Below are 20876 nucleotides of genomic sequence, written 5' to 3'. Positions count from 1 at the left end.
GACAGAGGTCAGAGGGTTCACTGACCCACAGAAGGAGGAGTACTTCAGGAAGAGATTCGGAGATTCGGAGCAGGCCAGCAGCATCATCTCCCACATCAAGACATCACGAAGCCTCCACATCATGTGCTACATCCCAGTCTTCTGCTGGATCACTGCTACAGTTCTGGAGTTTGTCATGAAGAACAAAGAGAGCAAAGATCTGCCTAAGACTCTCACAAAGCTCTACCTACGCCTTGTGCTATTTCACCTAAAAACGAAGGACATCAAGTATGATGGAGGAGCTGAGACAGAGTCATGCAGGAAGATCATTGAGTCTCTGGGAAAACTGGCCTTTGATCAGCTGCAGAAAGGAAACCTGATCTTCTATGAATCAGACCTGACAGAGTGTGGCATCGATATCAGAGCAGCCTCAGTGTACTCAGGAGTGTTCACACAGATCTTTAAAGCTGATGAGTGCCACATGTTCAACAACGTTGTTTACTGTTTCATCCATCTGAGCATTCAGGAGTTCTTTGCTGCTCTTCATGTCTATCTGACCTTCATCAACTCTGGAGTCAACCTGCTTAAGAAACAATCTCCTCGCTTTAAAATCTTCCAGAAAACACTTACTGTAAAAGACTTCTACCAGAGTGCTGTGGACAAAGCCTTAAAGAGTCCAAATGGACACCTGGACTTGTTCCTCCGCTTCCTCCTGGGTCTTTCACTGCAGACCAATCAGGATCTTCTATGCATGCTGACACAGACAGGAAGTAGCTCACAGACCAATCAGGAAACAGTCCAGTACATCAAGAAGAAGCTCAGTGGGAAACTGTCTGCAGAGAAAAGCATCAACCTGTTCCACTGTCTGAATGAACTGGATGATCGTTCTCTAGTGGAGGAGATCCAACAGTCCCTGAGATTAGGACGTCTCTCCACAGATCAACTGTCTCCTGCTCAGTGGTCGGCTCTGGTCTTCATCTTACTGTCATCAGATCTGGATGAGTTCGACCTGGAGAAATACTCCCGTTCAGAGAAGGCATTTTTGAAGCTGCTGCCAGTGGTCAAAGCATCCAAGAAAGTGCTGTAAGTGAATCTATGAACAAATATGTTTAATAATGCTAGATGAATAAAAGAATATGTCTCCATTGTTATTCTTCCTCAGGCTGAGAGATTGTAAACTCTCAAAAAGAAGCTTTGAAGCTTTGTCTGAAATTCTCAGCTCCCCATCCAATCATCTGAGAGAGCTGGACCTGAGCTCGAACTACCTGCAGGATTCAGAATTGGATTTGCTGTGTGTTGGACTAAAGAGTCCTGACTGTAAACTTGAAACTCTCAGGTAAGGATACAGACTTTTTGACACTTTTTGACTCTTAAATCTGTAAGTTTATCTTGATGAGGACGTTCAAAGTCAGCACAATTTTCCTTTTAAGTTCCTGAGTTTATATTTTTGACTGTCAGGTTGTCTGGACAGATGTTTTTATTTTATTTTGTTTTTTTACTTGTCCCTAAAGTCAGAACTAAACCCACATGTAGATGACTTTCTGTTACTGGAGCAGCCTTCCTGAAGACAGCAGTGTGTTTTCATGCTTTTAAAGCCAAACTCACCTTTCAGACCTGGCTTTCATTTATTATCTATTTTTGTTTGTTTATTATATATTTATTTCTACTGTTTAACTACTGCTCACATCTTTTATCCTCCTTTTTAATTGTTCATTTCTTTTTACCCAGTGTTTCTATATTGCACTTTTTATTTGTCATCTATATTTATCATGCACTACTTTGCTCATTTATTGTTTGGTTTTAATGTTATTAAATTCCGGTCCTTTTGGTATTCTTTACGGCCAGAAAGACACGGCTCAAAAGTGGTCTTTTTACTTTAAAAAATGATCTTTATTTTACATATCCGGATATGGAGACCTGAACACACAACCCCAGGTCTGAAGCACAAAACAGGAAGCCTAGTCATTTATATAGACGTCACACACACTTTAAGTTTCGACCAAACACTGTGCTTAGTTTCACTTTTCGCCTGCAAAAGCATGTAATTTCCTGTCAGTCCTGTCGGCACAGAGTGTACTCAGAGTTGGGCCTTTCTTATAAAGCAATATAATCAGCATATAAGTATTTAAGATTATAAATTTAAACCTCAACAATGTTCTTACCTAGTCTCTGGTTTGTTTGTTTGTTTGTTTGTTTGTTTGTTTTGCTCAGTTCTGTTTTTCTGAGGTTTTTTAAGTTATTAAATTTGTAACTGTAGTGATTTGTGTGTGTGACAGAGAGGCACTGCCAGGGATTTTTGACACAAGTTGTTCTTGTAAAATCAGTCTGTGAAGGTTCTCAGACATCCAGGTCATCGTAGTCTAAGGAGCTTGGAAAGAAAAGCGTCTGGACTTCTTTAAGTTTCCTTGAAGATGTTTCACCTCTTATGAGAGGGTCAAATGGTGGAGTGGGGCAGTCAGTGAAAGGGCAATGGTGGTGGCTCAGGGTTTGTATGTTTGTGGGGTTCAGAGGGAAAAGATGAATGCACGTCTGGAGTTGCTGTGTGAGAGCAGGGAGTGAATTCAGCACCCTGACAACCTGGATGAAGCTGTCTCTCAGTCACCTGGTTCTGGCCCGGTGGCTCTTCAGTCTCCTCCCTGATGGCAGCAGGTCCTGACAAGCATGTTGATAGTGTCACCACCCGATCGTTGGGGGGGTGGGGGGGTTGAGTCTTCTGTGCTGGGGTGTCGTTCTGTGTCTCAAAGCAAGAGAAAACTTCACTTAGCTCTTACTGTAATGTGGTGGACCCGACAGCGGTCTGAGGAGTGGGCTTGTAGTCTGTGATGGTCTGTATCCCTTGCCACAGCCTCTGAGTGTCTCTGCTGTCACTGAAGCTTTGCAAAATCCTCCTGGAGCACTGCATTTCCACCTCTCTGATGCACGTGACAGGTTTGCCCTTGCTGTTGTTAGGCTCACCTCATCCCCAGCTTTCAAGGCTGCATTTCTCACCCTCAGGAGCCTGTAGACCTCACCTGTGAGCCATGGTTTCTGATTGGCCCGGACAGTGGTCTCTATGACCTCATCGATGCCTTTTGAGATGTAGCCAATGACAGTTTCTGTATATTCCTGCAGTTCTGTGGTCTGTGGTGGAAAAGCAGTATTGCAGGTTCTTCTGGCCACACACGTACCTGCTTACGAACTGGTTTTGTTACGGCCGAGACCGTTTCAGACGAGTGACAGGACTCAAACGCAAGACGCCGAACAGCTCGTAAATATATTTTAAGAATAATGTTTAATGTTTACACAAAATATTCATAAACAAAAAGGTGAGCGTAGACGTTAAACTAAATAACGATCTGGTCCGGGTCAGAGAGGACAGCTATTCCGGGGATTGGACTGGAAAGCAAGTGTTAAGATTCAAAAATTGAGGAAGGGTACAAGAGGTGATCGAAAAATAACCACACTGGTCCGGCCGGGTGAAGTCAAACGAAGATTTAATTCACACGTGGAAGATCATGAAAACAGCAATGATCTTCAACTACTAAGCACAAACAATTATTTATAACATCAGGGTTGTTACTGACGCCCTCATGCGTCACCGGTACATTTTATACATAGATCAGATCACATCATCATGACTTTCACCAGAAATCATTTCTATTTCATGCTTGGTACTTTCCGTTCTTATCTTAAAATGAATTGTTCCTCTTTCTTGTCTAGACATAACTGATCTCCCCTCTAAATAAATCTTAACTAATGTGTGTGTACGTGTTGACCTCACATGCTCTTTGTGTCACCTCTTCACCTCCTACTGTCTGTGTCTCGTCCTCAAATGCTCTTTCTCAATTCACCTGTTGCACTTCTGACCTTTCACTAGACCAGAAGCTCACTGAGACTATGTGTATGTCTTCTACCAAATAAATGTTTTAACCAAGAACCTCTACTAAAACCTTAATATAAAATGACCTGATATAAGTGTTTTGTAAGCATGTATTGCAATTCCTTCTATGTTCTAGTTTTCCCTCAGCATGTATCACCTGAACAGTCACGTCAGTGAGGCTTAAGACCTTTAAAGAACCTGAACATCAACTCAAATAAGCACAGATATGCAATATGTATAAAATAGTTATAACTGCACCTGAAATACAAAGTTAATATCATCATAAACATCTTAAGGCCATATTAAAGCTATCTGTTACATTGTTAAAGCAATGATCATACTGCAGATTATATTATGCTGGTAAAATACTTTTCTGTTCATCCCCACACAAGTCACAAAGGGTCCAGGAAAAAGGTCGGGGTCACTGTAACAGAATGCAGATGTTCAAACATAGATAAGGAGGCATATGAATATGTTGTTTGGCTCAGAATCCTCCTTCGTACTGCGTACTTGCCAACGGAGGTCGGAGATGACATAGAGGGGTGAGTAGTCCGGGTGTGTAAATCCAAAAACTCCTGGCGTGGAGGCAGAGAGGCAGGTAGGTAATTTTGGTAATAGCCTGAGGGACTGCCAGAAGGTCCAGCATCCAAGTAGAAGCTCTTCGCCAGGGGTTGACAGTTAGGTGTAGCTGAAAAAGGAGGCGCACAAAAAACAAACATACAGTGAGGCAAGGTGATTCAAAAAAACACGTAGGGAATTTATGGTGGTGGCCTGCACTGACTGATGTTTAGCAGAGAATCTGGCGAAGAGAGATTGAGAACGCTGGCCTTATGAGTCCCCGGCTAATTACCCACAGATGTAAGCGATCAGCAAAAACACTGAGGCCCCTCCCAGGGGTGGAGACGCCGGCTCGGAGGGAGACACACTGGCACACACCCGGACCATGACAGGTTTAGTGACTTTGACCAGGGGCCTGTATGCTGGCATTAGCATAACAGTGATGTGGTCAGAGGCACCAAAGTGGGTGGGGGGGCTTTGTAATCTCCTTTCTTGGTGGTGAAAACATTATCCAAAAAGTCATTTCCTTGTGTTGGAAATTCAATGTGTCTATGCAGTAGTAAACATAGGGGGTGTCCAAATTCATGGCCTGCATCCTCCTGAGGACGCATTTGTAGACCGATTACGTCACAGCGACACGATGAAGGCTGTCCAAATTCATAGACTCCTCCGAATGCAGCCGACCAATGCGTCCTCCTTTTCCCCAAATTTAAAGGATGGGTCGGGAGTGTCCTTCGTGGCCCACCATATCCCAGAAGTCATAGCTTGGCCCATCCAATTCCACTTTCCGGCAATGGTGATCGCTACTAAGTTTTTAATATTACTCTTATTACTCTTTCTGGGTCACAAAATAAACTTTTAACATATTTTCAGGTGAGAATGTAGCTGCGTAAACTTTAAATATCTGCTCAGTTTATCAAGACATCACATATTTGCAAAAGTGCTCCGACGTTTCTGAGACGTCTGTTACCCACCAGCTCGATAGCTAGCCGAGAGCTCGAGGGTCACTAGAGCCACCGAGAACAGCAAACTCCCGGCACATCATGTTCAGATCACCGCGGTCTTTCGCTACTCAGGTTAAACGTAATATATAAGTGACTTAGACAACCTAAAAATGTTATTGTTTGACTTTTTTCAGTGTTTTATTTGTTCCTGAGTAAATCAGTTTGGCTGAGATTAAAGTTATTAGATTAGATTAGACAAAATAAACCTTTACAGTGGCAAAAGTATTCGGCCCCCTTGAACTTTCCCACATTTTGTCCCACATTACAGCCACAAACATGAATCAATTTTATTGGAATTCCAGGTGAAAGACCAACACAAACTGGTGTACACATGAGAAGTGGAATGAAAATCATACACGACTCCAAACATTTTTTACAAATAAATAACTGCAAAGTGGGGTGTGTGTAATTCTTCAGCCCCCTTTGGTCTGAGTGCAGTCAGTTGCCCATAGACGTTGCCTGATGAGTGCTAATGACTACATAGAGTGCACCTGTGTGTAATCTAATGTCAGTACAAATACAGCTGCTCTGCGACGGCCTCAGAGGTTGTCTAAGAGAATATTGAGAGCAACAACACCATGAAGTCCAAAGAACACACCAGACAGGTCAGGGATAAAGTTACTGAGAAATTTAAAGCAGGCTTAGGCTACAAAAAGATTTCCCAAGCCTTGAACATCCACGGAGCACTGTTCAAGCGATCATTCAGAAATGGAAGAAGTATGGCACAACTGTAAACCTACCAAGACAAGGCCGTCCACCTAAACTCACAGGCCGAACAAGGAGAGCGCTGATCAGAAATGCAGCCAAGAGGCCCATGGTGACTTTGGACGAGCTGCAGAGATCTACAGCTCAGGTGGAGGAATCTGTCCATAGGACAATTATTAGTCGTGCACTGCACAAAGTTGGCCTTTATGGAAGAGTGGCAAGAAGAAAGCCATTGTTAACAGAAAACCATAAGAAGTCCCCGTTTGCAGTTTGCCACAAGCCATGTGGGGGACACAGCAAACATGTGGAAGAAGGTGCTCTGGTCAGATGAGACCAAAATGGAACTTATTGTTCAAAGTGCAAAACGCTGTGTGGGGCAGAAAACTAACACTGCACATGACTCTGAACACACCATCCCCACTGTCAAATATGGTGGTGGCAGCATCATGCTCTGGGGGTGCTTCTCTTCAGCAGGGACAGGGAAGCTGGTCAGAGTTGATGGGAAGATGGATGGAGCCAAATACAGGGCAATCTTGGAAGAAAAACTCTTGGAGTCTGCAAAAGACTTGAGACTGGGGTGGAGGGTCACCTTCCAGCAGGACAACGACCCTAAACATAAATCCAGGGCAACAATGGAGTGGTTTAAAACAAAACATATCCATGTGTTAGAACGGCCCAGTCAAAGTCCAGATCTAAATCCAATCCAGAATCTGTGGCAAGATCTGAAAACTGCTGTTCACAAACGCTGCCCATCTAATCTGACTGAGCTGGAGCTGTTTTGCAAAGAAGAATGGGCAAGAATTTCAGTCTGTAGATGTCCAAAGCTGGTAGAGATATACCCTAAAAGACTGGCAGCTGTAACTGCAGCAAAAGCTGGTTCTACAAAGTATTGACTCAGGGGGCTGAATAATTACGCACAATAATTACGCACATGTGGCAAAATGTGGAAAAGTTTTGCCACAAGTTTTGCCAAAAGGGGGCCGAATACTTCTGCAAGCCACTTTATTAATCCCCCGGGTGGTTTTCACACAGCTGAATAAACGTCAAACAGAAAACTGATTAAGCAGAAGTGTGAGATCAAATTCAAATTCAAATTTTATTTGTCACACACACACAACCATACACAGTATGACATGGGGGTGAAATGCTTGTAGCTGTAAAATGCCTGACCATTAAATGACAGAAGAAAAGTTTTACAATATTTACAATTTACAGTTTACTACAGAATTTACAAATTAACTTAGGAATTTACAGTATAGAATGTGCAAATAGCAGAAGAGATTATAAAGATTATAAATTATAGGAATTATAGGATTATAGGAAATGTGTGGTGGTGCATGTGGTGACGTGTGTGAGAGTCCAGTCCTACACCTGGTTCAGGGCCCGAATAGCCTGTGGGAAGAAGCTCCTCCTCATTCTCTCTGTTTTGGCCTTAAGGGAGCGGAAGCGCTTCCCAGACCTCAACAGTGAGAAGAGTCCATTGTTGGGATGGGAGAGGTCCATCATAATCTTCCTAGCTTTGGACTTGCACCGCTTGGTGTAGATGGACAGCAGGTCAGGGAGCTCTGATTGAATGATGCGTTCAGCTGAGCACACCACTCTTTGCAGATCTCGTCTGTCCTGCTTGGTGCTGTTCCCAAACCAGGTGCAGATGTTTGCCGTCAGGGCGCTCTCGATGGTGCAGGAGTAGAAGTTCTTGAGCACCTTCAGTGGCAGATGGAAGTCTCTAAGTCTTCTGAGGAAGAAGAGACGCTGACGGGCTTTCTTAACCAGGGTTTTGATGTGGCAGGACCATGACAGGTCCTGAGTGATGTGGACACCCAGGTATCGGAAACTGTCCACTCTCTCTTCACTGGCGTGCCACTGATGATGAGGGGTTTGTAATTCCTCGCCTGCTTTGTAGTGAAGTCCACGATCAGCTCCTTAGTCTTGCTGATGTTTAGGAGGAGGTTATTCTCCTGGCACCAGGTCTCCAGGTTCCTAATCTCCTCCAGGTAGGCCGTCTCGATGTTGTTGGAGATCAGGCCCACGACAGCAGTGTCGTCAGCAAACTTGACAATGGAGGTGGTGTATGATGTGGCTACACAGTCATAAGTGTACAGTGAGTACAGCAGGGGGCTTAAAACACAGCCTTGAGGCACTCCAGTGCTGAGTGAGATGGAGGGGGAGACTTGTTTTCCCACCCTCACTGATTGGGGTCTGTCTGTGAGGAAGTTGAGGATCCACTGACACAGTGATGAGCTGAGTCCTAGATCTGTCAACTTGGTGAAAAGCTTAGAGGGAATTATTGTGTTGAATACTGAACTGTAGTCCACGAACAGCATCCTAACATAATTCCCTCTGCCAGTGTCCAGGTGACTCAGAGATGTGTGGAGCAGGTGAGATATGGCATTGTCTGTGGAACGATTAGTCCGGTAAGCAAACTGAAGTGAGTCGATGGTGGCAGGAAGTGAAGAAGTGATGTGATCTCTCAACAGTCTTTCAAAACACTTCATCACAATTGAAGTCAGTGCTACTGGACGGTAGTCATTGTGGCAAGCGGGCTGTTGTTTCTTTGGAACAGGAACAATAATGGACTGTTTGAAGCACGTGGGAACCACAGCTTGGGCCAGGGAGAGGTTGAAGATCTCCGTGAACACTGGTGCTAGCTGATCAGCGCAGGCTCTAAGGACCCGGCCAGGGATTGCATCTGGTCCTGCTGCCTTCCTGGTGTTCACCCTCCTGAAGGTGTTCCTCACGGCATGCTCTGTGATGACGAATGCACTTTCTTCACTGGTGCACTCCGAGCGCGCACAGCCGTTTGTTGTTTTAATTGCTGCGGCGTCGAAGCGAGCATAAAACGTGTTCAGCTCATTAGCCAGCGAAGCATCTGCATTCATCATTGAAGAAGCTGGTCGTTTATAGTCCGTTATAGTCCGCAGTCCTTTTCACAGGCTCCTAGAGTTGCACTGTCGTAGCTGTGACTCTAGTTTTTCCACGTAGCTCCGCTTTGCCTTTCGGACCACGCTGCGCACATTGTAGGACGCAGCCTGGTATAGGTCCATATTACCGGAGACGAGCCCTTCATTGTAAGCAGCGGTGCGTCGCGGATGTTTTTATCCACCCACGGCTTCTGGTTGGGAAACGTTCGGATGATAGTTCTTTCTGCTGTGTCGTCCGCTAGTTTCCCGATAAATCCCACAACCGCTTCCGTAAACATGTTGATGTCATCAGAGCTGTGCCGAAACATGTCCCAGTCTGCGTCATCCAGTGCGTCCTGCAGCACGGCCACTGATTGGTCCGTCCAGCGAGCGACCTCCCTCCCTCCTGATTGGTGGTTGCTGCTTTAGCCTTTGTTTGTAAGCAGGCATGAGGAAGATGGCGGCATGGTCCGATTTTCCAAATGCCGGCAGGGGCTGAGCTTTGTATCAGTTCTTGATCGGGGTGTAGCAGTGGTCTAATGTCCTCGTGCCCCGGGTGGGGCAGTTGATGTGCTGGTGAAGGTTGTGAAATGTCCGTTTGAGATTCACTCTGTTAAAATCTCCCATAACAATGAGTACAGCATCTTGGTGAAGTGTTTGTTGATGTGTGAGAGCCTCATGTAGCTCACATAAGGCAGTGTCCGAGTCCGCGTGAGGCGGAATGTAAACAGTGCAGGCAATGACCGCAGTGAATTCCCGAGAGAGATAGAAAGGGCGACATTTAACGATCAAAAGCTCCAGATTGGGCGAGCAAGAGCGTGTGAGTGGGGAGATGTTTGTGCTGTCGCACCATCTGTTGTTCACCATCAAACACACTCCACCACCTCTTTTCTTCCCCAACTCCCTTGTCCTGTCCATGCGGTTAACCGAAAAGAACCCCGTCGGCTGCACGGCGTGGTCTGGTATCGCTGGGTTCAGCCAAGTCTCGGTGAAGCAGAGGAGGTTGCAGTCCCGAATGTCTCTCTGGAACTTGATTCTGGCTCTGAGGTCATCAAGCTTGTTCTCGATGGATTGAACATTGGCTAACAGGATACTGGGCATGGGTGCGCGGTGAAGGCAAGACCGTCCCATTTCATAGCCGTTTACTTCTGGCCTACCCGACCTTCTGAGGACCCGGCCCACATAGACCACGAAGGCCGGGTCCTCAGGAGGATGCAGCCTATGAGTTTGGACATGACCATAGTAAAAGTTAATGGAGTCTGACCAATGACTGGAGAAAACGTGAATGACGCGACAACTCCCCAAACATGAAACCAAAACGTCTCTATCGCCCCCTGGTGTCTGGCTGCAGTATAGGTCATAAACCCCGCCTCCTCCATGTTAGCGGATGGGACTGGGGTCAGACTAAAATAAATTTATTCTCCTCAGATATTTTTCCAAAGATTCTTTCTTTTCTTATCAATAGTTCTCATCACGCTGATTTATGTCCAAGTTTGATTCTAATTCCGACAGCGGTGATGTTAAAATGGGGTGTAACGTCATCATAGCAGCTTTGACTGGCAGCTGTAGTCACGGAGAAACTTGCGTATCTCTGTTCGGGAATAGCAGATAGAGCGTAGGCTCTGAGAGGACGGCCTGCCTTTACGCTACGAAGACACGACCGAGTGTTTTAACCTGACAGCCTGAGGTGTTCTTCAGTAAACTGGACTACCCGACAGAAGGACCCAAGGCCCCGCTGCACTTTTTCGGTAAGTTAAACGTGTTTGTAAGCTACTCCGTAACTACCGTCCTTAGCTCGGTCCTGAGACCTAGCTAGCTAAGATGAGCACTCGGCCGTCAGGGTTTGTTTAGCTAACCCGTGCAGGTGAATGAATTTACCCTGACTAAAGAAATCAAGAGAAACGCCCCGGGCTGCTCAGTCACTAATTACCGTTACTGTACTTTTATTACAAGTATTATACTGTAAAGGCAACAGGCTGCACCCCGCTGCAGCTCCTGTGCAGAGCTGAATATTAAATATCTTATTAAACAGCACCATGTTTTCAGTCTCCACATGTGTAAAGACAGTAACACCAACTTTAAAAACCTGGCACTTCAGCAACTCCTCATTAATCTGTAAAAACCGATCAAATAGCAAAGCCTGATATTTACTGAAACAAACGACTTCCTCTTGGCAGCTTAAGTTAAAATTTTAATTTTTCGACTGATTAATTTTTTAGCACTGACTGTATTTTTTATACTGAGTTTGTTGCAAATATTCAGGTTAAAAACTGTCTGAAATATTGTTAATGAGGTATGTTCACAAAGACACATGTGCAGAACTCTGTACAGCTTCCATCCTTTAAGACAAATAGTTTGAAGCATTAATATTTCTTCTTCAATACCAGTGCTGATACCAGTGCTGATACCAGTGCTGATACCAGTGCTGATACCACCTCCGTATGTTGTGACCAGGATGCAGCAGCACTGAAACCTGCTCCATCATCACATCTTTGCAGATGTCCATTTATAAAGCTCCAACAACTCAAAGGTGAACATGATATAGGAACATCTGTTCGTATATAAGGCTTTTTTTAAATAAACAGCTCATATGTCAGCTGTCAGCAGAACTGTAGGACTGAAAAAATGTAAGAGAAGAGAAGAACACTCCCGAGTGTGGGAGGACAGAAGGATCAGCTTTATTTCAGATTTGAGAGATAAACTTTATTTATTTATTAATTTATTTATTTATTTATTTAGGACAGTGCATGTTAATGAACATAAATGTAAAAAAAAATGACATGAATGTAAACATACCAGATTATAGCCAAGGACTAATTTCCATCTGTTGTCCTTAAGCATAAAAAATAGACATAATAATTCATAAAAATTCATCATTCATTCATAATAAAAACTCCGTCACCAAACTTACACACACACACACCATTCTGTTCCCAAATAAAACATTAAAACTGTACAATTCATACATGATCGCACACTTGATTTGTCCATAACCAGTTTTTAACCTTTGCCTTAAACAAACTGAGTGTAGAGCATTCTCTAATGGGTTGAGGAAGACTGTTCCACAGATGGCCTCCCTGGACAGAGAGGACGTTCTGCCCAAATGCTGTCCGTCTGTGGGGTATAAACAAGTCTCCTCGGATTGTAGCTCGAGTGGTCCTGTCTGAGCTTTCTTTATGCCTAATGAACTGCTTTAATGGTGGTGGAGCAAGGGAGTGTAAGACTTTATATATTAAACTCACTCTTTTAAGTTTCACCTAGTTATTGAAGTTCAGTAATTTATGTTTTTTAACACATGACAGTGGTGGTGGGAAGTCGGTTTTTTGTCAAGTAGTTTTAAACTTCTTTTATAAATGTTTTCAATAGTTTTAAGTGTTGTTGGACAAGCAAGTGACCAGGACGTCAAACAATAGTCCATATGAGAGATGATCATTGAGTAAAAATAAGTTTTTGCAACATTCATATTTAAATTATTACGTATATGATTAAAATTTCGATTATTAAATTTAAGTACCTGGGACACTTTATTTATGTGACTCTTGAAGGATAATGTTGGGTCTAGAATGACCCCAAGATATTTAAATTCTGGAGCTAATTCAAGCTCTACTCCATCATATTTATATTTCAGTTTGTGATGATTGTGTTCTTGTTGTGACTACAGGAGCCGTCCTCAGATTCAGACCTCAGCACCACCCAGTGACAGCAGACAGATCATCCTATAGTTTCACTCTTTGTAGTAACTCCATAATTAACTGATGAAAACAGGCCAAAGGTTAAAGTACCACATGCGCTGTCAGTGAAAGCTGCAGCTGTTTAAAGATAGAGTTAAAAGGATGAATCACCCATGTAACTGTGTCACTGTATATCAGCATCAACAGGACCTGAGTTTGGTGTTTCAGAGAGCTGTTGTCTACGTCTGTGTGCTGTCATTGCTCAGTCTGACCGAACGATGGACAGACTCAAGTTTGACTTTGAATCAAACTGTGTTGTTAAACAGTTTCATGGTTCAAAAAACAAAACAATCAAAAACACTTTTTTCATACTTGTGTTAAGTTTTGTATAGAAATGAGACAAAATTGATTGTGAGGTTAAATGTGATAGAAACAGCTCACACTGACATCCATCCTGATCAAACACGAGTGTCATGAAGCCTGTTTGCAGTTGTTTGCACTGTTTTCCACTCTGGATGTTGTTTCTGTTCAGCTGTGAGTATAAAAGGCTCCATTCTACAACCTGTTTGTGTTAGTTGTTCAATAGAAACATTATTTTGTGCTGATGTTGCACTTCTTTTATTCACAACCAAAGAGTTTTTGACGTCCGCATCAAAATACAAAGATCAGTATTGTCTAATGTTTTGGCTGCAGTGTGTTTTTGCAGACAGGTATAACTGAACAGCTTTAGTGTTTAGATTTTTTAAACTTGAGTATGAACTTATACAAAATGCAGCAAGATATTAAAAAAACGTTTGATTATAAAATCGACTATATTGGATTCATATCGATATCGGACATAAAAAGTGGCATCGTTCCATCTCTGCTTTGACTAGAGACACAGCTCTAATCAAAGAGGTGGTCCGCTTGCCTCCGCCCCAGAGAGAAGGGTTACATCTCCTGGGTTTAGGTGCGGCTTGCCCCTCTGAGGGCGGGGGTACCTGGACTTGGGATATAGAGTATGTTTGGGGAGTGCGACGGTCTGTGCAGTTTATATTTGTGTCTGTCTACATGTTGGGTGAGTGCCGAGTATTTGGTTGTGCATATGGGGTGGGAATGCACGTTTGTGTCCGCGTGCGCCTGTTCGTCTGTGTCTATGTGTCAGGTTGGGTCTTAGACTCCACCTCTCTGGGTACATCTCAGGCCCTCCAAAGTACGGAGGCCTATCTCCCCTCACCACACTCCCTGCCGGTGGCTGATGCCCTCAGACGTTGGTGTGTTGGTGGTCCTTGTCGTCTGGGGCTGGGCGCTCATGTATGTACCGGCTCACTCCTGGTGGCCGATTGGCGATTCCCCCCCTTTTGGTGGTCCTCCTCGGGTCCTTGTACTCTGGGGCCTCTGGATATCTGGGGCCTGGATCTCCTCCATACCTGCTTCATACCCTGGGGGACGGGGCTATGGCTCCCCACACTCCCTAGCAGATCGTTACATGGAGAAACCTTTGGAATGCAAGCATGCTGATCCACACAGGTGTGCACACAGGTGTACACACGGGTGTTCACAGACGCGGACTACAGCTTTATGGCTGCTGCCTCTAAGCACATTGTGCGCTGTCTATCTTGCGTGCTGCACAATATCGTTTATTATTTAGTATCTACTGTTATCTACTACTAGCTAGTTTATTGTGATGGTGCTGTTTTTATTATGTTGTTTGCTTTCTCTTCTGTTTTTTTTTTCTCCATACAGGTGATCCAGGTGTTTTGTTTGTTTTTCTTTTTTTCTTCCCCCCTTTCTCACCGTCTCTTCTCCCCTTTGGTTTTCTTTCTCTCCCTCTCTTTCTTTCATTCTCTCTCCCTGTCCTGTCCCCCAGTCATGTCTGTCCCGTTTGTAGCAACTGAAAATAAAATAAATTCATAATTATAATAAAGGTCAATCAAATGGACCAATATGGAAAGGCCATGATGATCCACTTGGTAAAATAAATCCGCTTGGCATCTTTCTTGGCGTTAAGACAACAACTCTGATGGCTAAAGATCCAAACGGGACACACACAAAAAAAAAGAGACACAGCTCTGTGTTTTCCAATTTGTCATCGTTTTGAAAGTTTACATTTCTTCAGTGTTGAGCAGCAGAAATGAGACTTTCCTGTCAGAGGTCATTTTTTAAAAAATGAGGTGAATCAACCATGAAAACCATGAATCAACATGTGAACATGAGCTGATGCTGCTGAAGTGAAGCAAAGTTACAGAGGTTTGATTAATATTGAGTAAGAACTGGACTCTCATACAGCGAGACTCAAATGCCTTTAAACATCAGCTTATCCTGCTGATCCAAGTCCAACACTGAGTTTGTAAAAACATGTTTGTCAATCATTTTGTTTGGTTTCTGAGGAAAAAGATTCAATAAGTTGCTGCTAATACACAACATTTCATCATATTTCCTCATAACCCTCTTTTGTCTGACCATTTGATCCCATTTGAATTTGCAATAAAGGATCCACAGAGTTTGGTGACAATAATGACAGTAGATGTTTGTGTGAAAGTGCTGGAAGCAAATGAGTGTGTGATGTTCTTTCAGTGTTGCACTTTGTAGACGCTCCCTGAGCACTGGTCTCACAGCCAGCTGCACATAGAGACCAGTGTTGTTAGTCCAGGTCAGAAGATGACTTGTTGGAATGAAAATGAGCTTGTAGTTTGTCTGCTTTAATAATGTGACTGGAAAAAGGTGTTGGACTTCAAATATGTCCATTTCTGTCACACTTCACCTTTAAAAGTGAAGCCATGTGGTTCCTGGAAGGAAAAACACGACTTTTTCAAGTCTTTGTCCTGTTTTTATGAGAAATGTACGACTTTAATGTGAAACATTCAGAGTTTTTTCTCTTGTTGTGTTTGTTTGAAGCTGCTTCCTGTTGGCTTCAGCTGTTTGGAGTTTCCATTTTCTAAACTTCTACATTCTGAACCTTCTTCAGCTCTGAACAGATGATGAAACACTGAATGATTTCAAGCTCTTTGTCTAATAAACTTACATCTTTCATTCTTTATACAGATTGAAGAGCTGTGGTTTGTCAGAGATCAGCTGTGATTATCTGGCAGCAGCACTGAAGTCCAACCCCTCCCATCTGAGAGAGCTGGACCTGAGCTTCAACTACAACCTGCAGGATCCAGGAGTGAAGCATCTGTGTGGTTTCCTGGAGAGTCCAGGATGTAAACTTGAAACTCTGAGGTCAGTCAGCATGTTTTAGTTGTGCTGAGATGAATATGATGTGAAAGTTGTGCTGACACTAAACTGCAGACATCAGGCTGATATTATACTGATCCACACTGAGGATCTTCATGGTAAAGTCTGTTTTCTTCTTCTCTGGTTTAGTCCATTGACTGCAGCAGAACAATGTTCACATTTCAAACAGTGATACTCAACGTATGGCCCGCGGCCCACACGCGGCCTGCCCACCTTTCCTGATTCAGAGAGAGGGGACCCTGATTAACTGTGTAGCTTCTTCCTCACAGTTCTAAGTATCAGACACAACAATGAATAATCCACAGCTGACTGTCTTTAGCAGGTCAAAGGTCACGGCACACAGCAGACAGTCAGAAATATTCTAACTCTGATCATTTATCAGTTGTGACACTGTGAGACTTGATCAGAGGTGTGATCATCACAGCAGAGGCCTTTGTGTCAAAGTCACTGAGGATCAAACAGAAACACATGAAGCAGATTTTCCTCTTCTGGCTTTTTATAGCAGATAACCTTCAAAATATTCTGCAGTCGATCAAAAACTGAAGCAAACCATGAAGCAACATGTGAACATGAGCTGATGCTGCTGAAGTGAAGCAAAGTTACAGAGGTTTGATTACAGACACAGCTGAGAGTTTGTAATCTGTCATCATTTTAAAAAGTTTCCATGGAACAGCAGAAATGAGGCTTTACTGTCAGAGGCCGACAGCACTGAACACAACAGCAGACTGGTGGCTAATAAACAGTGAATGATGCAGAAACAGATGTTTGAAGCTGTTCTTGGAGTACACTGAGAGAGAGAGAGCTGTGCAGGCAGGAACAGCCAAAGTCAGAGAGAATTCATGAGCATATTGATCAAACGTGAAGCAGAGTTTGGATCTTCTTTTGCTGCTGCTTCACTCAGTTTTGGTTGGAGACAGATGAAACCTGCAGCTTCAGGATCTGTGAGCTGTCCACTTTCAGCCCCGACGGCGTGTCCGTGTACGTGCCGTCGAGTGAACGATCCACGCTCTGTGTTTCCATCTTTGTGTGTTTAGCTGCTCTCATTTACTGTTTTAGCTGTTTGCTGCTTGTTGAAATAGTTTGTGAGCTTTAACCTGAGATTCTGGCAAAATACATTTATATTAAACATCGATTCAGGATTGAATGAATCAACATCGTTTTATTCAAATTAAAACCATTTAAATGGGAACATGAATTTTTTACAGCCGCCTCTAATGCTGGGTAATGTCAGCTGGTCCATGTGCAGCTGGCTGTGAGGCTCAGGGAGCGTCTACAAAGTGCAACACTGAAAGAACATCATCCATAAATATTGAGTAAGAACTGGACTCTCATACAGCGAGACTCAAATGCCTTTAAACATCAGCTTATCCTGCTGATCCAAGTCCAACACTGAGTTTGTAAAAACATGTTTGTCAATCATTTTGTTTGGTTTCTGAGGAAAATGATTCAATAAGTTGCTGCTAATACACAACATTTCATCATATTTCCTCATAACCCTCTTTTGTCTGACCATTTGATCCCATTTGAATTTGCAATAAAGGATCCACAGAGTTTGGTGACAATAATGACAGTAGATGTTTGTGTGAAAGTGCTGGAAGCAAATGAGTGTGTGATGTTCTTTCAGTGTTGCACTTTGTAGACGCTCCCTGAGCACTGGTCTCACAGCCAGCTGCACATAGAGACCAGTGTTGTTAGTCCAGGTCAGAAGATGACTTGTTGGAATGAAAATGAGCTTGTAGTTTGTCTGCTTTAATAATGTGACTGGAAAAAGGTGTTGGACTTCAAATATGTCCATTTCTGTCACACTTCACCTTTAAAAGTGAAGCCATGTGGTTCCTGGAAGGAAAAACACGACTTTTTCAAGTCTTTGTCCTGTTTTTATGAGAAATGTACGACTTTAATGTGAAACATTCAGAGTTTTTTCTCTTGTTGTGTTTGTTTGAAGCTGCTTCCTGTTGGCTTCAGCTGTTTGGAGTTTCCATTTTCTAAACTTCTACATTCTGAACCTTCTTCAGCTCTGAACAGATGATGAAACACTGAATGATTTCAAGCACTTTGTCTAATAAACTTACATCTTTCATTCTTTATACAGATTGTGGAGCTGTGGTTTGTCAGAGATCAGCTGTGATTATCTGGCAGCAGCACTGAAGTCCAACCCCTCCCATCTGAGAGAGCTGGACCTGAGCTCAACAACAAGCTGCAGGATCCAGGAGTGAAGCATCTGTGTGGTTTCCTGGAGAGTCCAGGATGTAAACTTGAAACTCTGGGGTCAGTCAGCATGTTTTAGTTGTGCTGAGATGAATATGATGTGAAAGTTGTGCTGACACTAAACTGCAGACATCAGGCTGATATTATACTGATCCACACTGAGGATCTTCATGGTAAAGTCTGTTTTCTTCTTCTCTGGTTTAGTCCATTGACTGCAGCAGAACAATGTTCACATTTCAAACCTTCAAAGAAGAAGAAAAATCCTCCACTGGAAAATTCACTGTGAAACTCTCAAACTCTTCATTGCACCTTAAAGTCTGTGTGACACTGAAATCCAAAGCAAAATGTGCGTTTGCTTTACAGACAGCAGTCCAACACAAACATACACACATCATCCAAAACACAGTCCAACATCCAAATCTCCTCCACTGCCAGCATGAATGATGGGAAAGAGAAGGAGGAACACTCTGACATTCAGGGTTAGAATGAGTTTCATCAAGCAGACTGTGAAGATCAAAGCTGCATTAGAAAGCTTACATGAATGAATGAGTGGACAGAAGTGGACAGAGATCATCTGAAGCACTTCAAAGGCTTTAAATCAGCACATTTCTCTTTATTCTTTATCAACTCTGTTAGTTTCTCTCAGTTTTCTGTGGAATGAAGCTAACAGCAGGCTAATAAGATGCTGACCAATAGGTTTCTATTAAAGGTTGTAATTTGTATATGAAAAAGTGCTTTGGCTCAGCAGGGATCAGCTTACAGGTAGAATACAGCTGCTGGATGGGATTAGCATGTCATAGCTATCTACCAAACTGCTAACTGGGGGATTTCAGGCCATCTATGGATCATTTTTGCTAACTGTTTATTCAGCTTAGGCTCACAGGGCTGCAGCCTGTGCCCTAGCTGTCATAGGGCAAGAGGCGTGGTCCACCTGCACAGGTGAGCAGTCCATCACAGGGCCAACAGAGAGCGACAGAGAAGCACTCCCTCACATCCACACCTACAGCCAATGTAGAAGCACCAATGAACCTAAGCAGCATTTCATTGGACTGTGGGAGAACATCCAACCTCCACAGAAAGGCCCAGCTGACCAACAAGCTTCAACCTACAACCTTCTTGCTCTAAGGCACTAGTGCTAACCACTTTTGCCCATTTCAGCCCAAATCCTGCATCTTCCTGTTTCTGACTCCAGGCCAGCTCCACTAACACTTTCTCATCAGACACTGCCACCTAGTGGAGGAAGTCTTAGTTCCATTTGAAGCTTCAGATTACAGTTAGTTCCTTTACAAAGAGGTGGAGGTGGTGGGGCCACAGCACCATCATCACTGAGTGCCATAGGACACTTAACCTTTGTTTCCATATGCTGGGAACTTCCTGTTGTTCCAAGGAGGACTGGAAAATGTGTGAAAATCTCCCAGTCAGTTCCTCACAGCACACTTCAATCATTTCCCTCCCACAGCATCAGGACCAGGGCTTTTTCTCTCTTTGGTCCCACTAAGAGATTTCCACACAAACACCTCATCAGTGGGACTCTCAGAGCTACCAGCCCTTTGCTACAATCACAAAGCTCTTCATTGAAATCAATGATATCAAAGCTGGAATCAAATGAGTCCAAGTCTTCTGCTGATTCAGCATCACATTCATCTTTGCTCCTTGTTCTGCATCCCCACCATGGACTTCATTCCTTTCCAAGCCAGCCTTGAGTGTCCTTTATTCAGCTCATCCTCTGCTTTACTTTTACACCTGATTTTAGCTGCTTTATCTCTCTTTCAACAGGTTTCTGTGCCTCAATCTTTTTCTTCTCTCCCTCATAACAAGACAGCTTCTTCTGCCTGAGAACATGTTGGAGTGATTTACTAATCCAGGGCTGCTTATTGGGGAAAATACTTCCTGTTTGCAAAGTAATCCCCATTTTTCCCAGAAAGAAATGTCAGTAGAAATCGATGATCTAAGTGAGAACATGAGCCTTTAAAAAGTCCCAGTGGGTGCAGTCAAAGCAGTCCCTCAGTCCCAGTATAGAGTCTTTGGTCCAGACTGGAACAACTGTGTGCCCAGTTTGAGCTCTCTTCAATGCTGTGACCTGACAGACCCAGAGGGGCCATCACATCACATTTAGAAGCTCCCCTGATGGAGCCACAACACATGTCCAATACTTAGTCTGTCTTGTTGGACCAACTGGAAGAAATGATTCAAGGACTTAGTCACAGAACAGAGATTCAAATCTCCAAAATCCAACTGGCTGCATCAGGACATATAGTCTGAAACTCTGCACAGTTTCCTGTTTGAAGCTGCTTCCTGTTGGCTTCAGCTGTTTGGAGTTTCCATTTTCTAAACTTCTACATTCTGAACCTTCTTCAGCTCTGAACAGATGATGAAACACTGAATGATTTCAAGCACTTTGTCTAATAAACTTACATCTTTCATTCTTTATACAGATTGTGGGGCTGTGGTTTGTCAAAGATCAGCTGTGATTATCTGGCAGCAGCACTGAAGTCCAACCCCTCCCATCTGAGAGAGCTGGACCTGTAGGGAAACAACCTGCAGGATCCAGATGTGAAGCAGCTGTCTGATCTTCAGCAGAGTCCAGACTACAGACTGGAGACTCTGAGGTCAGTAGAGTGATGGAGTGAGTGGGTGGTGCTGTCAGCAGTATTGTACTAAACACAGTCAGTATGAAACAAAGATCCAGTGTTTCCTGTAAAGCTGCAGCTTCTCAGTGAAGCTGTGAGAGGAGAACGGTGACAGGCTTCAGGATTGGACACAAACACTTCCTGTT

The 20876-nt window shown here is 43.6% G+C and overlaps 1 long non-coding RNA gene across 3 annotated transcripts; it reads left to right on the top strand.

The window, feature by feature from the left end:
* Positions 1–861: 861 nt before the first annotated feature.
* Positions 862–20557, top strand: LOC113018375 (uncharacterized). 3 transcript variants are annotated; one of them, XR_003271782.1, is made up of 3 exons: positions 862–1062; positions 1142–1315; positions 20536–20557. It is a non-coding gene; the product is annotated as an uncharacterized LOC113018375 (long non-coding RNA). The 3 variants fall into 3 exon arrangements; XR_003271781.1 differs by lacking the exon at positions 20536–20557 and adding an exon at positions 17985–18011; XR_003271780.1 differs by lacking the exon at positions 20536–20557 and adding an exon at positions 15701–15729.
* Positions 20558–20876: the final 319 nt, after the last annotated feature.

The sequence above is a fragment of the Astatotilapia calliptera genome, unplaced genomic scaffold, assembly GCF_900246225.1.
Source record: "Astatotilapia calliptera unplaced genomic scaffold, fAstCal1.2 U_scaffold_70, whole genome shotgun sequence".
Lineage (NCBI taxonomy): Eukaryota > Metazoa > Chordata > Actinopteri > Cichliformes > Cichlidae > Astatotilapia > Astatotilapia calliptera.
This window is presented reverse-complemented; position numbering and strand designations above follow the sequence as displayed.